The sequence below is a fragment of the Hippocampus bargibanti genome, linkage group LG09 (assembly GCF_051943395.1).
Source record: "Hippocampus bargibanti isolate YZ-2025 linkage group LG09, ASM5194339v1, whole genome shotgun sequence".
NCBI lineage: Eukaryota > Metazoa > Chordata > Actinopteri > Syngnathiformes > Syngnathidae > Hippocampus > Hippocampus bargibanti.
Window position 1 is genome coordinate 13,855,862 of NC_142742.1, and position 15,420 is coordinate 13,871,281.

The following is a 15,420-nucleotide window of genomic DNA, read 5'->3' on the forward strand; positions in this document are numbered from 1 at the left end:
ATATATATATATATATATATATATATATATATATATATATATATATATATATATATATATATATATATATATATATATATATATATATATATATATATATATATGCACACTTTTTCTTTTTTAATTTATGCCAATTAATCTTTATTATATCTGGGTTAAAAAATACCCAAAACTGGGTGTCACAACAAGCCCCAAAAGGGGCCAAGTCAGTTCTGATCTCAATACTGATTAGTTCAATTGAAGGTAGCAAATGACCAGATTATTGTTATATTGTAGTTGTGATTCAAAATAATTGTAATTTTCTAAGAAGTAACTTTCCACTGTCAAGGGATTTATTACACCAGATCTTTACTTCATAATGCTTTCATTTTTGTCCAGCCTTGGGAGTGACAGAGACTGGGAATCTGGAGGGGGGGTTACTGTCCACCGATCATTTCCAAGAATGTTACATTAAACTTTTCATGCACCCTGTAACCTGATAACTTGATAAACTGTCCACTGTAGTAATTGCTATCCCTGAAAGGGGTAAATTTACTTCCACTTCAGTACACAAAATGTAATCTGCCTAACCTAATCAAGTAGGTCAAAATAATTAACCCAACTTGGATAAAAGCCAGCCATTCAATCCAGAAGTTTTTAAGCGTTGATTAATAAACACACATGAGCTATGTTTAGTGTTCTTTCCAAAAGGCTGATGCTAGAAATGTAAAAGGCACCCTACATGCCGAATGTTTCAGGAGATCTTTTAGCGGCGCACTTCTGTCTCTTGTTGTGATTTAAAAAGCACCTCCTGATGTGAGCAATGTACACAAAATGATGTCACGCCATCGAAAGATAAATGCCACTGGAGCTAATTCAAAGGGCGTAGGGGTGCACTGGCAGTTTCGAACTGAAGACGGCAACGTTCCAGGAAGCAATTGTTTTCTGAAGATGTCAGGGATAATAAAAATGCTGAAGAAAAAGTAAATTGAGAGATCCACCCCTGTTCTCACTTTTCCAAGCCGTTCAGTGTATCACCCAGCTTTATTTTTAACTGAGTGTAATAAGGCCAGCTAAAGTCCTCCCTACTTTGTTCTTCATGTAATAAGGCCAGCTAAAGTCCTCCCTACTTTGTTCTTCATGGCGAAGCAGACATGGAAAATTGTACCTTGAGTAGTATTTTCCGCATTAACAGGCGGATAGAAAGTGATATGAGTTGGCGACTACCCCACATCCTTCCAATTCTACCACAGGAGCTCCAAAACGATGAATAAGCCAATTCAAAGTCAAAAAAGAAACCAAGTCTGGTAGTGAGTGCCCATATTGACTTTCCGGTGAATTGTCCAAATTGTCAAATCTGACAAAGGGTCAGCCAATCCAATATGAAGCAGTTTATCACTAACCTATACAATCACTTGGAACCTCATAAAAATGACTTTAAAACAATCAAATGAAATATGATGGGACAAGAACGATGGCAGGTGACACTAAATTTCAAACAATGTTTTTGTCAATTCATATGTGCAAAGCGTACCAGCTTCGTTTGAGGGCTTCCCATAAAACATAAACATCAAATAACTCCACAAGGTCAGCACCTGAGCAAAAAATACAACTTTAAAAGATTGATAGACACTTGCAACAGCCTAAAAAATCAGAGGCAACAACTCCTTTGACTCCCTCGAAGCTAAACCTATCATGATTTGCCAGGTGGTGGTGGTGGACCCCAAAAAAGCAGACAGCAAGGTGTAAATAAAAATTGTATTAAGTCAGCAGGAACAAAATCTCAAACAACAAAGTCAGCGGAAAAAAAAAGGTCCAAAGTAGCAAACAAAATCATGAGTGAAACATGACAAGACGAAACAAACCTGACAGGATGAAACAATGACCCAACACTGAATGGTCATGCGGGGAGTCCTTTTAACTGCCACTGATTAAAACCACCAACATTGTGCAGCTCTCGGCGGTGCCCGACAGTGCCAACCGTTGGTCGCAAACCGAAACGTGACAAAACCATCCGTGACCATAGTGGTCATGTACATTTTGATATCTAGTACAAGAGCTCCATTTCAAACACAGTGGCAAAATATAAGTTCAATAATAAACATTGTTGACTGAGTACCTCTCGAGCAAGCCATTCAAAACTATTGTCTTTGTAAAAGTGGAATATGGGATAAATGTCTGATTGGATGTTGTGATACTGTATATTGGAAATAATCATGTTGCAGCTGGTCGATAAAAAATATTTGGTGAAGAAGTTTGCATTGACAATTCTGATTGCATTGACATTGAATTGCATTGACAAAACATTGATGCATCGGCCTGAATTCTGTTCAAGCTGTCAGTTCAATTCCCACTCAGTGACAATGTGAATACAAGCATGCATGGTTGTTGGCTGCTTGTGCCCTGCAATTGTCCAGAAAAAAAGATCTGTCATTCACATTGTCAGGTTTGATGGGTTCCCGCTCCACATGGCACTGAGCAGGTTAAGTGATATTGAAAAAGGAAGGATGGAATATTTCCTTTGTGCGTAATCTGTATCTGACTAAGCAGAAAAGGGTTTGTGGGCATCATGAAAGATGGTTGGATTCTAGAAATGGTACCATTTGTTTTCCACGCAGTAATCACAACAGTCGGTTCAGAACACTATTTTGGCCAACACAACCATTTGCCACAGATGGGCTGTCCACCCTGGCCCAGATCTGAACCCCAATATCTGTGTTCCAAGTCAGCAGTGATCCCCACTGAGTCATTCAGCCACTGCCAGTATTCAGAAAAGCTCGCCGATTTTTTTAATATGTAGAAATTTGAGCGCACCACATTTCAAAGACGACTGATGTATCTTTGTCGTAAAACGTTTGTGAAGCAGTACCTGTAAATGTGTCATCATCCTCCTCATTGAATGACTAATTGTCTCCAGGCACAAACAATGACAGAACGACGAGGAACTTGAACCACGCTGAAGCCTCAAATATTTCCTTTGAAACATTTTTTGTCCAAATGCCACATCGTCAGCCATAAATCTCTTCAATCTTTGTGATCTCCTGACAATTAAAAACACACCCTCTCTCACGCGAAGCGCGGTGCCTGCGCGCAGGACCACAAAAAGGTTGACAAATCAGTCGACTGTTTTGATAGCCACCCGCAACCTGTTGAGTAATGTGCATTTTTAAAAGTCTGTTTACGACGTGGACTAGATGATGAATGAAACCCATTTAGCGATTGACTCACCGATGACACATGCCTTTCAGCAATCCCACCACTGACAGCTCACCGGTATGATATGGTATGGTGCGGGCTGTCTGGCCATACTAATTGTCGGCTCTGTTTTCAAGCCGCGTCCTTCACATATGTAGCATTCAGTTTCATATCAAGCTCACGTTTGACGAGTGCCGGTCCCAGTGGACAGGCCTCACGCTTGGTTAACTGCAGAGCACAGTCATGTGCTCCGCACGATGAATGAAACGTCTTCTTCGCTGCCCCCAATTAACATTAAAGGTCAAGCACCCAGAAAGTTATGATGCGATTTAACCCTCCGCATGTGGTCAATTTGACCTGACCAGCTTCCTACTAAGCATGATAAATTTGTTATTTTTCAATCCATTAAACCTTTTACACATAGTCCATTTAGTCGGAACAAACCTGCCCTAACCTTACCGAGCGGACTAAAAGACAACACGGCTTGGCTTCAAAGTGGGATAACAAGGTGATGTCGTGGGGGAATAACTGAGTGAATGCTAACTTGTTAACTCATTCACTGCCGTCCCCGAATTTGTTCGGGAATTGAAAATATGACATGGAGTGCCTTTCCCAAATTTGTTCGGGTTTTGGTTTTTCTTGCGGGGGGGGGGGGCTGATAAAGTGCTGGTCGGACCTCTGGCAGTGTTTTTACCTCCCACAAGTCGGTAGACTTTGAATTTTATACAGCCCCCCCACTTGCACCTCATATTACACCAGACCCATATGGCTTAGGAATTAACTATTTTTTTCTGATGAAAGAAGAGAGTCTAAGGTTTCTTACACTGCATTGAATGTTTATGTAGTCATAATAATAATAATAATAATAATACATTTCATTTTAAGCACGTTTCAAAGCTCTCAAGGACACTTTACAGACACAGACAAGCATAGGTACTATAATAAATAAAATACAATCAAAAATAGAATACAATAAATAAAATAGTTATAAATAGAAACAAGAGAAAGAGTTACACAACCTAAGATTCCGTGGGTCCTGGAATTTCAATGAAAATGACAAAAACCCTGGCACTGAAGTTGACACATTTTTGCACGTCTGGCAGTGAATGAGTTAAGCAGATCTCAGATCGGACTTTTTTTGTTTGTTTTGTTTTTTTTTAATCCCTCATAGCTAATTAGGGAAGAAAGACAGTTGTATGCATGTGTGCATGCGTGCCTGCGCTCATACCCACAATTATTTCATTGCATTTTCAATTAGATCCTCGACTATTTAAGTATTCGACAGCTGCAGATCTAAATTCATTCATATGAACATATTTTTATTTTTACAGGCCTTCAGATCACGGTTACAAACCTGCAAAATTGCTGCTCAAAATCAGTAATTTGCTCCTGATGCACACATTTTTGCACACATCTGGCAGTGAATGAGTTCAACATAACTTCTGTCATGCTTTGTGAGGTGGCAGGTGGAGAAATTCCAAAAGTACAAAAATACAAACAATAGTACAATGGAGAAAACTAAAAACTAACTGAAGTATCCAAATTGTTGAAAATGACACAAAAGCAAAGAAATAAAAAAACTGATGATAGATGGGAGAGCATGACAGGAGCAAATATGATCGAACAATGACTGGCAGAACTGAGGGAACTCAATACAAGCAAAGTAAAAAGACAACGAGAAACACCTGGGAAAGACACAGATGGTTGAGGCAGCTGATTGGTGAAACACAAGGGACCCTGAGGATGAGAACAGATGAAGACAAAAATGACATGAGGGAACACAAACAAATGTCATCCAAACAAAAGTACACTCCTTCGTTGTTGGTGCAAAAGATACATTGATAATACACAGGTCATTAAATTATCACTTCCGAATGTATTTCTGAGTGAGATATTTTCCACCAAAAATCTGTTATGAAACAAGATTGTTTGAATACTAAAAAATCCATCCATCCATTTTCTTATCCGCTTTTATCCTCATAAGAGTCGCGGCCATGCTGGAGTCTCCATCTTCGAACAGGAGGCAGGGAAGACCCTGAACTGTTTGCCAGCAAATCACAGGGAACCCAAAGGTAAAAAAACAAAAACATCCGCACTCACACACATACTGCGGGAGAATTTAGAGTGCTCCATTAACCTGCTATGCATGTTTTTGGAATGTGGGAGGAAACCAGAGTCCCCAGAGAAAACCAATGCGTTGCGTAGGGAACACGCAAATGCCACACAGGGAGACCAGAGCTGGACTTGAACCCGGTACCTCTGCGCAGTGAGGTCAACGTGCCAACCACTCCATCACCGCGCCACCTACACCTAAACAATAAAACAGGGCAGACAGCAATGACCTCTGTGAGTAATTTATAGGAAAGCAGCTTAGAGCCTTACATTTTATTCAAAAAATGAAAATCAAGAACACCCAGCAATGGCTTTGCTATTAACTCATTCACTGCCAGACGATGTGCAAAAATGTCCACTCCAGGGGTTTTTGTCATTGTCACTCGAATTCCAGGACCCACAGAATATTGAGTTTTAGAACTACATAAACATTCAACGCAGCATGAGAAACCTCAGCCTCTCTTCTTCCATCAGAAAAAAAGAGTTAATTCCTAAATTATATGGGTCTGGAGTTATATGAGATTGAAATGAGGGTGGCTGTCCAAAATACAATGCAATACATACATATTGGTTTATATCACACTTTAATAACAGCTGAAGCTGTAACAAAGGGCTAACATGGAAAAAAGGGAAGTGCTCCCCCATTTTGGAAAAGAAAAACATTGCCAGAGGCCATTGCCAGTGTCCATGGCCAGCGCTTTATCGCCACCCAAACAAGAAAACACAAAACCCGAACACATTCGGGAATGGCGCTCTACGTCATATTTTCAATTCCCGAATAAATTTGTGAAGAGCGGTGAAATGAGTTAAGCATGATATTGTCATGATCTGGTTGGCGACCAACGGGGGGCGCTGTCGGCCCCGCCTGCACCTGCACAGGTGCTGGTCGTCCCGATCAGATTGGCGACCAGCGGGTAGAGACGTCAGCCCTGCCTGGCAGCCTCGCAGGTGCTGGTCGTTATAATCAATAACACTTAAAAGGACACCTGGCACGATCATCCGGGGCCGATTCATTGTTTGTTTGCTGCTTGTTTGCTGCATGCATTGTGTACGTGTTTGTTTAACCTTGGCGGACTTTTACTTTTGGTCTTCTTTTGCTACTTTGTATTTTTTTCCATTCAGATGATTTTGATGTTTCACATTTTGTTCCTGCTGACTTTATTTTAATACAATTTGTCAAACAACCTCCTGCTCCCTCCTGCCTGCTTTTTGGGATCCGCACCCGCCATCACCACCTCGCAAACCGTGACAGAATGAACCGGCCAAACATCGGATCCCGCAGGTACATCGGACCCGTCTCATTTCCACCCTGTGCCTGGCAATGCTACGTCCACGTTAGCGCAAGCCTCGTCGCGTTTGAATCGCGTCACTCGACGAGCCGCAACGTCCACGTAAACGTCCGGCCGAGACCTCCTTCCAGGTGGCCGTCCAGGGTGACACCGGGTGACTGGCATTGCACGCCCACGTCCAGCCACGCTGTCGTCGTGCATGACGAATTGAGTCTCATCCACGACGAGCCGTGCAACGTTCGCGTCAACGTCAGTCCGAGACCCCACTCACCGCTGGATCCCGGAGCGGCTCTGGACCCGTCTCGTTCCCCCGGAGCCGGGCAGTTCACGCCCACGTCGGCGTCCGGCCGAGACCTGGTCCCATACGGCCGTACGGGGTGCCATTGTGCGCCTGGCAGTTCGACGTCCACGCAGAGCCATGCGCCGTCGCGTGAACGTGTGAGAGGGATCGCACTCACGCCCACGACGATCCGTGCCGCGTCTTCGTCCACCCCAGGCCGAGTCCCGTTCCCATCAGGCCGCCGCCCGTCGTATGCTGGAGAGGCAGCGGTTGCCCTCTCCACCGACCGTTCCCTGGCGAGTGGACCTTTTGGGAGACTGTTGGGACTTCTGGAAGCAGCCCCTTGAAGGGGGGGTACTGTCATGATCTGGTTGGCGACCAACGGGGGGCGCTGTCGGCCCCGCCTGCACCTGCACAGGTGCTGGTCGTCCCGATCAGATTGGCGAACAGCGGGTAGCGACGTCAGCCCTGTCGGCAGCCTCGCAGGTGCTGGTCGTTATAATCAATGACACTTAAAATGACACCTGGCACGATCATCCAGTGCCGATTCATTGTTTGTTTGCTGCTTGTTTGCTGCATGCATTGTGTACGTGTTTGTTTAACCTTGGCTGACTTTTACACTTGGTTTTCTTTTGCTACTTTGTATTTTTTCCATTCAGATCATTTTGATGTTTTACATTTTGTTACTGCTGAACTTTATTTTAATACAATTTGTCAAACAACCTCCTGCTCCCTCCTGCCTGCTTTTTGGGATCCGCACCCGCCATCACCACCTCGCAAAACCGTGACAGAATGAATCGGCCAACCATCGGATCCCGCAGGTACATCGGACCCGTCTCATTTCCATCCTGTGCCTGGCAATGCTACGTCCACGTTAGCGCAAGCCTCGTCGAGTTTGAATTGCGTCACTCGACGAGCCGCAACGTCCACGTAAACGTCCGGCCGAGACCTCCTTCCAGGTGGCCGTCCAGGGTGACACTGGGTGACTGGCATTGCACGCCCACGTCCAGCCACGCTGTCGTCGTGCATGACGAATTGAGTCTCATCCACGACGAGCCGTGCAACGTCCGCGTCAACGCCAGTCCGAGACCCCACTCACCGCTGGATCCCGGAGCGGCTCTGGACTGGTCTCGTTCCACCGGAGCCGGGCAGTTCACGCCCACGTCGGCCTCCGGCCGAGACCTGTTCCCATACGGCCGTACGGGGTGCCATTCTGCGCCTGGCAGTTCGACGTCCACGCAGAGCCATGCGCCGTCGCGTGAACGTGCGAGAGGGATCGCACTCACGCCCACGACGATCCGTGCCGCGTCTTCGTCCACCCCAGGCCGAGTCCCGTTCCCATCAGGCCGCCGCCCGTCGTGTGCTGGAGAGGCAGCGGTTGACCTCTCCACCGACCGTTCCCTGGCGAGTGGACCTTTTTGGGAGACTGTTGGGACTTCTGGAAGCAGCCCCTTGAAGGGGGGGTACTGTCATGATCTGGTTGGCGACCAACGGGGGGCGCTGTCGGCCCCGCCTGCACCTGCACAGGTGCTGGTCGTCCTGATCAGATTGGCGACCAGCGGGTAGAGACGTCAGCCCTGCCGGCAGCCTCGCAGGTGCTGGTCGTTATAATCAATAACACTTAAAAGGACACCTGGCACGATCATCCGGGGCCGATTCATTGTTTGTTTGCTGCTTGTTTGCTGCATGCATTGTGTACGTGTTTGTTTAACCTTGGCGGACTTTTACTTTTGGTCTTCTTTTGCTACTTTGTATTTTTTTCCATTCAGATGATTTTGATGTTTCACATTTTGTTCCTGCTGACTTTATTTTAATACAATTTGTCAAACAACCTCCTGCTCCCTCCTGCCTGCTTTTTGGGATCCGCACCCGCCATCACCACCTCGCAAACCGTGACAGATATGAGAAAGAATAATGCGGCAAAATTTGAACATAGGAGTGTAAATACTTGTCTCTTATTATTTACATGGTAAATCATGCAGATCATTGGCTGTCTCCCTGTGCTACCTAACTCATAAATTCAACCTTGGAGAGAGATGATTTTTTCTTGTGCAACATTGTTGTCTACAAGCCCACACAACCCATCTCGGCTTTATCCGACCTAACCATGCAAATTCTAATGCAACAGTTTGTTGACGAGGCACACTTTCTGGCTCAAATTTTGCCCACTTGGACAAGGCTTGCAGCACCACTGAGGGTTGAATCATTCATCATGTTATCAAAGAACCAACAATAAAATTCTACCATCTGCTCTGGGTTTAACACCAAAAAAGTATTTCAGAATCAGAATACCTTTATTCGTCCCGCAATGGGGAAATTTGCAAAATTTATCTTATTAACATTCCAGTGTAATCTAATGTAAAGTGTTCATATGACTTGACCTCCAGCCTGCCGCTACAGCTGACTTTTACACCCCAGCTCTCGGTAGGGAGCAGGAAGACGCCCCGTGCATGCAAGGCCTCGTCTCATGCGCTGAACTAAGCACTCAGCAGGCTTCAAGGGCCAATGTTCATTAGGAAGCCAAGTTTTAATAAGCCCGCAGACGGACATGCTGCTAAACAGTCTCAAATGCCAGGAGAGGTGAGTTAGCTTATCTTGCAGATCCTCATGACCTCACATGGTAACGTAAACTATTTTTTAAAATGCTGCAAAGAACACCTCATCGGGCAGGGAAAAGACTTTTCAGGAATTGATGTTGACAAGTTACTGCAATACAATACACAGTATAGTAGGAGCATTTTTGAGACATCGTGCTTTATCAATTTCAAAAATGACCTGAACAAAATGCACTCATTCACCACTTCATCCTGACCGACGCAGGCTCAATCAGACCATGCAAACTTCATACGGGAAGGCGGAAGATCGAACCTGCGACTTCCTCACTGTGAGCTCACTGTGGTGCAATAGAAACAAAATCCAAATAAAAAAGTCATGCAAACTCCACACACGAAGGCCTTCGATGAGATTTGAAGCTCAACGCTCACAATTGAAGTAGCCACTAAACTACTGTACTTCTCGTGTGGTTTCAGTTTGCAAGAAAAACACATGTTAAACAGTCCATTGCATTTTACCTATAACTGTCATATCAATCATCGAGATTTTGGAACTGGTTTCGATAAACAAATTACCCTTTAAAAAATTCCAATGATTAGAAGAGAGTGGGAGCATCTATCTGTTTCCTATGACGACTGCTGAGCTCTAAAACAGCCATAATATATGACGTAATGAAACGTCAAAGAGGTTGTATTTAATCCCTCTTTCATTGTGAATGGGGTCACGCAAGATAACGGACACAGTTTTAATGTCGGGGGGTTAAAGCCACCAATCTTCCAAACGGCTTTCATCAAAGGGACAGTCAACGAGTGAAAACAAGTCAGAAAACCATGACGACGACGGGCTTGACAATGAGGTAACATAAAGGTCACAAGGTCACATCTCAGTTGGACAGACTTAACCCCGTGAGCCCTGAGAAAAGATTAAAGATGGGGAAAGGCCGAGATTCTGCATCAAAACGTGCCCGAGTGAACCTGATATACGTCCTCTCTGTGCGGGATGTTTAGATGTTTTGCAAAGTTTGGCTCGCACACTTTGTTCTGCAGCAGGTTTTGTGCTTGGAAGGGCTTCAGGGGATTTCATAACGGGACAAACGGAGACGAGAATGACAGCGTTGATACTCACAAATAAACCACTGTCTGTTGGATATTTGCACGTTGAGCCTTGATCCATCGTGTCAAGCCTGCCTTTGAAAATAAACATTGTGTTGCTCAAGTGAAAGAAAAATGTCACATGGTGTCTTGGTGTTATCCCTCAAACATAAGGTTAGGTTAATTTTGAAGGCCTTTGTTCCCCACTTGTTGTTTTGTATCATATATACACATAGATAATATTGACTTGTAAGATTTCCATAGATCGGATGTCACGTTGCACCGCATCTTGATCCACCATGTCACATTGTCAAGCAAAAGTAATGTGCAAATATTATAGTACAGTATTTGAACTTCAAGCACAGAGTGTGAGGACTTCTGCCACATTTGTTTATCTGTTGATAGAGCATGAGTTGGTCATCATTGATGGTCAATGTTCCTTCCTTGCCTGGACACGGGTGCAGTTGTCTGCCATTTAATAATGAGAAGGATTCAGAGGGTCTTTTCTATTTCTCACTTTATCCTGTCACACATCATGATGGATAATGAAAGATGGTGCTCGTTCTCTCTCACTCTCACTCTTTCTCTTTCTCCTCTCTCTCTCTCTCTCTCTCTCTCTCTCTCTCTCTCTCTCTCTCTCTCTCTCTCTCTCTCTCTCTCTCTCTCTCTCTCTCTCTCTCTCTCTCTCTCTCTCACCCTCGCTCCCTGCCTCCCCACAGCATTGATCAGAGAAGTCGACGGTGTGCAGTTACCGTAGGTGAAACCACATCTGGAGGCAGCCTGGACACCGTTAATCTAAACAGAACAGAGTTGAATCTCCTCATCGCAAGCACGCAGGAACTCCTGGAGTTGCGTGAGGCTCTTTAACATGTCATTTGCCCAAGATCAGAGTGATTCCACATTCTCATGAAGGTTTGTGATGAGTTACGGAAAAACCATGCGCTTACCTCACAAAATGTCAAAGTGACAGGAGTATGTCAATAGAAATATGGAGACTTAAAATCCATAAAATGCTCTGGTAAAATAAAGTACTGATTTAACTTAAAAAAAGCACACAAGCTGAAATGTATATGATTGTAAAATATAAATTAATTTTCACTGAGGAAGCCCCGGTAGATGAGTAGTTAGCATGTCGACTTCAAACTCTGGGTACTCCAGTTTCCTCCCACACTCCAAAAACATGAATGTCTGCCAGATTGAACACTTCAAATTGTCCCGATGTGTGACTGTGAGCGCGAATGGTTGTTTGTTTCTCTGTACCCTGCATTTAGTTGACAACAGGCTCAGGATGCCTTGTGCATGAAGACAGCTGAGACAAGCTCCAGAACCCCCCGGCGACCTTGATGAAGATAAGGTGGCTCGAAAAAATGAATGAAAAAATGAATTTTGGTGATGGTTATAGATAGTTATGTCCAATAACTTGGTACAAGAAAAAAATGCTCCTTCTGGTGTGCATAGCTTGGACATCAGAGGGCGGTATAAGAAATATATAAATAATATTGTGTGTGTGTGTGTGTGTGTGTGTGTGTGTGTGTGTGTGTGTGTGTGTGTGTGTGTGTGTGTGTGTGTGCGTGCGTGCGTGCGTGCGTGCGTGCGTGCGTGCGTGCGGGCGGGCGGGCGTGCGTACGTGCCCGCGCGCGCGTGTGTGTGTGTAACATATAAGGCGCAGGGTCATCTTTTGAAGAAAATCAAGGCTTTTGGGTGCACCTTATACACCGGAAAATATGGTAAGTAAAGTACCGATCCCCCAAAACAAAACAAAAAAGTTAGTTAGGAATAAACCTTTTGTACTTTGTTACAACCCCCCCCCCCCCCCCCCCCCCCCACACCACGACTGAAAAAATATCCCACATTCTCTCGAGGTCAAAATTAACGCTGATGTCATCTTAATTTGCTACATCCTATTTGACTGCAACACGAATGACTAAATCTAGGGATGGAAAAGTCTTTCTACCGCAATCCAGATAAAGTTGCACATCTGACAAAATGCATCCGTGCTTATGGGGCCTTTGGCCCGACTTGTAAAGTGCAAGTCTGGAGAGGGCGACCTCAAACATCGGCGGAATCCAACAAGGTCTGGGGAATATGTTGGGCCTGCTTGAGGTAAAGGAAGTTCAACATCCTACCATGCGGCCAGCCTGATATTGATGACAGAGTATGTCACTATTATTACCCCCTTAAGGGCATCACTGCTGGACGCAGTCACTCTTGGGCCTTCTTCTCAGCTTTGTCTTCTATCTGCATAAAAACAAAATGACTGTACTTCCCCAAATCGTGCCAAGGGGACATTCATTTACTCAAATGCTGATAGTACTAGAGCTTTATTTGAAGGAGGTGTTGATTTGAGGGAGGCCCTTTATTTTCTTGTACATTCTTTTCCACTCCATGGACGTATATGGAGAGGGTCAATGCAATTTTTATTATAAGATGTTTAGTAACAAGTAGTCAATCTGCAGTAAAGTGCAATTTTCCTTAATGGATAATTTGAAATGGTCAAAGCCTAATAAACACAATTAAGACTAAAAGAACACAAGGTCATCGTTTGCTCACAGTGAACATTAAACATCTCCTTTCCAAGGTGAATGAGTCACTTTTGCCATCACATAAACACAAGTGTGAAGTCATGCCCTAAGACAAATGAGAAGAAGCAAAATGGCCACTTTGTTTGCCTATGTTCACCCAGAACTCTCTGTGGTGACCTTTGATGGTGTGGCTATGTTACTACCGGTTGCCAAAAACAGAAAAATTTACAGGCAGCTCAGACAGACACCCACACACACACGCACATCAACAGATAAGCAGGCTCACACAAAAGCCCAATGTTGTCGCTGTCTCTTTCATTTAAGATCTGGAGAGAATCCTCCTGTCACCCATTAGGTCTTAACAGAGAAAGTAAAGATGAGGCTGGATCACATACAGCAGAGGAGTTTCTCAATACATAATACATGTGTTCCCCTACTTACGACCACTCGAATTATGAACAACGGTACATACGAACATTTTTGCGGATATGTCGAAAAACATTCGGACAGATGCTGTAAGTTAGATTTTGTATTGCACTTTTTTTCCGAGTAGTGCTTCTTTCCACCGCTAATACCGACGTGAGGCACAGTGAGAGCTCGCCCAGCAGCTACCCCTCATCCGGCTTCCTTTGCCTAGTTCGTCACAGTGCCCGAGCATATATTTTATTAAATGTTTATTATTCAGTACAAACCAATACAGGTTACTTATACAAGCCTTAAACATACTTATATAAGCCTTAAACATACATTCCTTACAGACTATAGCACTGGAGCAACCTCTGAAAAAAATCAACTTACAAAAGACCGTTCAGAATGTATTTCGTTCGTAAATTGGGGAGCTTCTGTACACGTTTGAAAATAAATTGCTGGGTTTATCTGTACATGTTGGCAAATACACCACTCTGTTCGGCTGATAAATGTGGAAATTTAACTATAGAATTGTGAGTACAATTAAAAGTCATGAAAACATATGACTGCATCAGTCAAGATTTGGAAGCAGCGGCTGATCAGATCAATTAATTCTTTCTGTCTGTTCGAACAGAGGCGCCCTCTATTCCCCCTCACACTCTTGGGGTGGTCTCTTCACACATCAGCAATACACGTTCATGGATTCATTTGGCAGACAGGAAGACGATTCCTCTCAGTCGCAAGTGTACTGGAACGTTTTTCGGGCACGTTCATATTTAAAAAACTTTCACCTTGAGGACGGCAGATGGAACGTGTGGCACTTCTGTGGTGAAGCCTTTCATGTACACATGAGACACGCGATTTTAAAAACCAGTCAATATTGGAGGAAAACATTTCAAGTTTCAGCTAGAAAACTAAAAAAAAACTCACTTCATGACTTCCCTTGAGGGTTTGTAAAGATTTTTTACCCTTTCATGGACAGTGGTTGCTACAGACTGATCCACACAACCAGGATTTACAGCAGTGACATCAGGATGTCATTCGGGCTGGAGAAATGTAGTCGGATGGTGACTAAGAGGGGAAAGGTAGTCCACACTGAAGGGGTCTCACTCCCTGAAGGAACAATAGCAGACATTGACACCAGCTACAAGTACCTCGGTAAACCACAGGCCAATGGCAACCTCAAACTAGCAACAAGGGAAGCGGCTACGACCAAATACTTCCAGCGGGTGAGGCAAGTCCTAAGAAGCCAGTTCAATGGCAAGAACAAAACCCGGGCAATAAACAGCTATGCCCTGCCAGCGATATCCTGCACGTGGCCAAAGGAAGAGATTCAGACCACGGATGTTAAGACCTGAAAACTCCTCACCATGCATGGAGGGTTCCATCCCAAATCCAGCACCCTGAGACTGCACGCAAGCCGTAAGGAAGAAGACCGGGGACTAGTGAGTGTGAGAGCCACTGTCCAGGATGAAACACTGAATCTCCATGAAGACATCAAAGAGAAGGCTCCAACGGCTGATGTACTCAGGGAATGTCTCAGACAATGGGGAACAGAGGATGAGGTGCTAGAAGGGGGACAATCATGGGAGGAAAAGCCCCTACATGGGATGTACCACCGAACCATAACTGAAGTGGCTGATCTCAAGAAGTCCTATCAGTGGCTAGAGAGGGCTGGCCTAAAGGACAGCACAGAGGCACACACCCTGACCGGCACAGAGGCACACATCCTGGCCCTGAACACCAGAGCCATAGAGGCACGGATATACCACACCAGGCAAGACCCAAGGGGTAGGTTGTGCAAAGAGGCACCTGAAACAATCCATCACATAACTGCAGGGTGTAAGATGCTGGCAGGGAAAGCCTACATGGAGCGCCATAACCAGGTGGCTGGCATAGTCTACCGAAACATCTATGCGGAGTATCGACTGGAAACCACAAGGTCAAAATGGGAAACACCTCCCAAGGTGGTGGAGAATGACCGAGCAAAA

At 44.6% G+C, this 15,420-nt stretch overlaps 1 long non-coding RNA gene across 1 annotated transcript; it reads right to left on the reverse strand.

Annotated features, from left to right (window-relative positions):
• Positions 1-4,460: 4,460 nt before the first annotated feature.
• LOC148893718 (uncharacterized) lies at positions 4,461-7,329 on the reverse strand. Its single transcript, XR_016116066.1, has 3 exons — positions 6,847-7,329; positions 5,312-5,484; positions 4,461-4,911 (listed from the first exon to the last, which is right to left on the reverse strand). It is a non-coding gene; the product is annotated as an uncharacterized LOC148893718 (long non-coding RNA).
• Between the last annotated feature and the right edge of the window lie 8,091 nt (positions 7,330-15,420).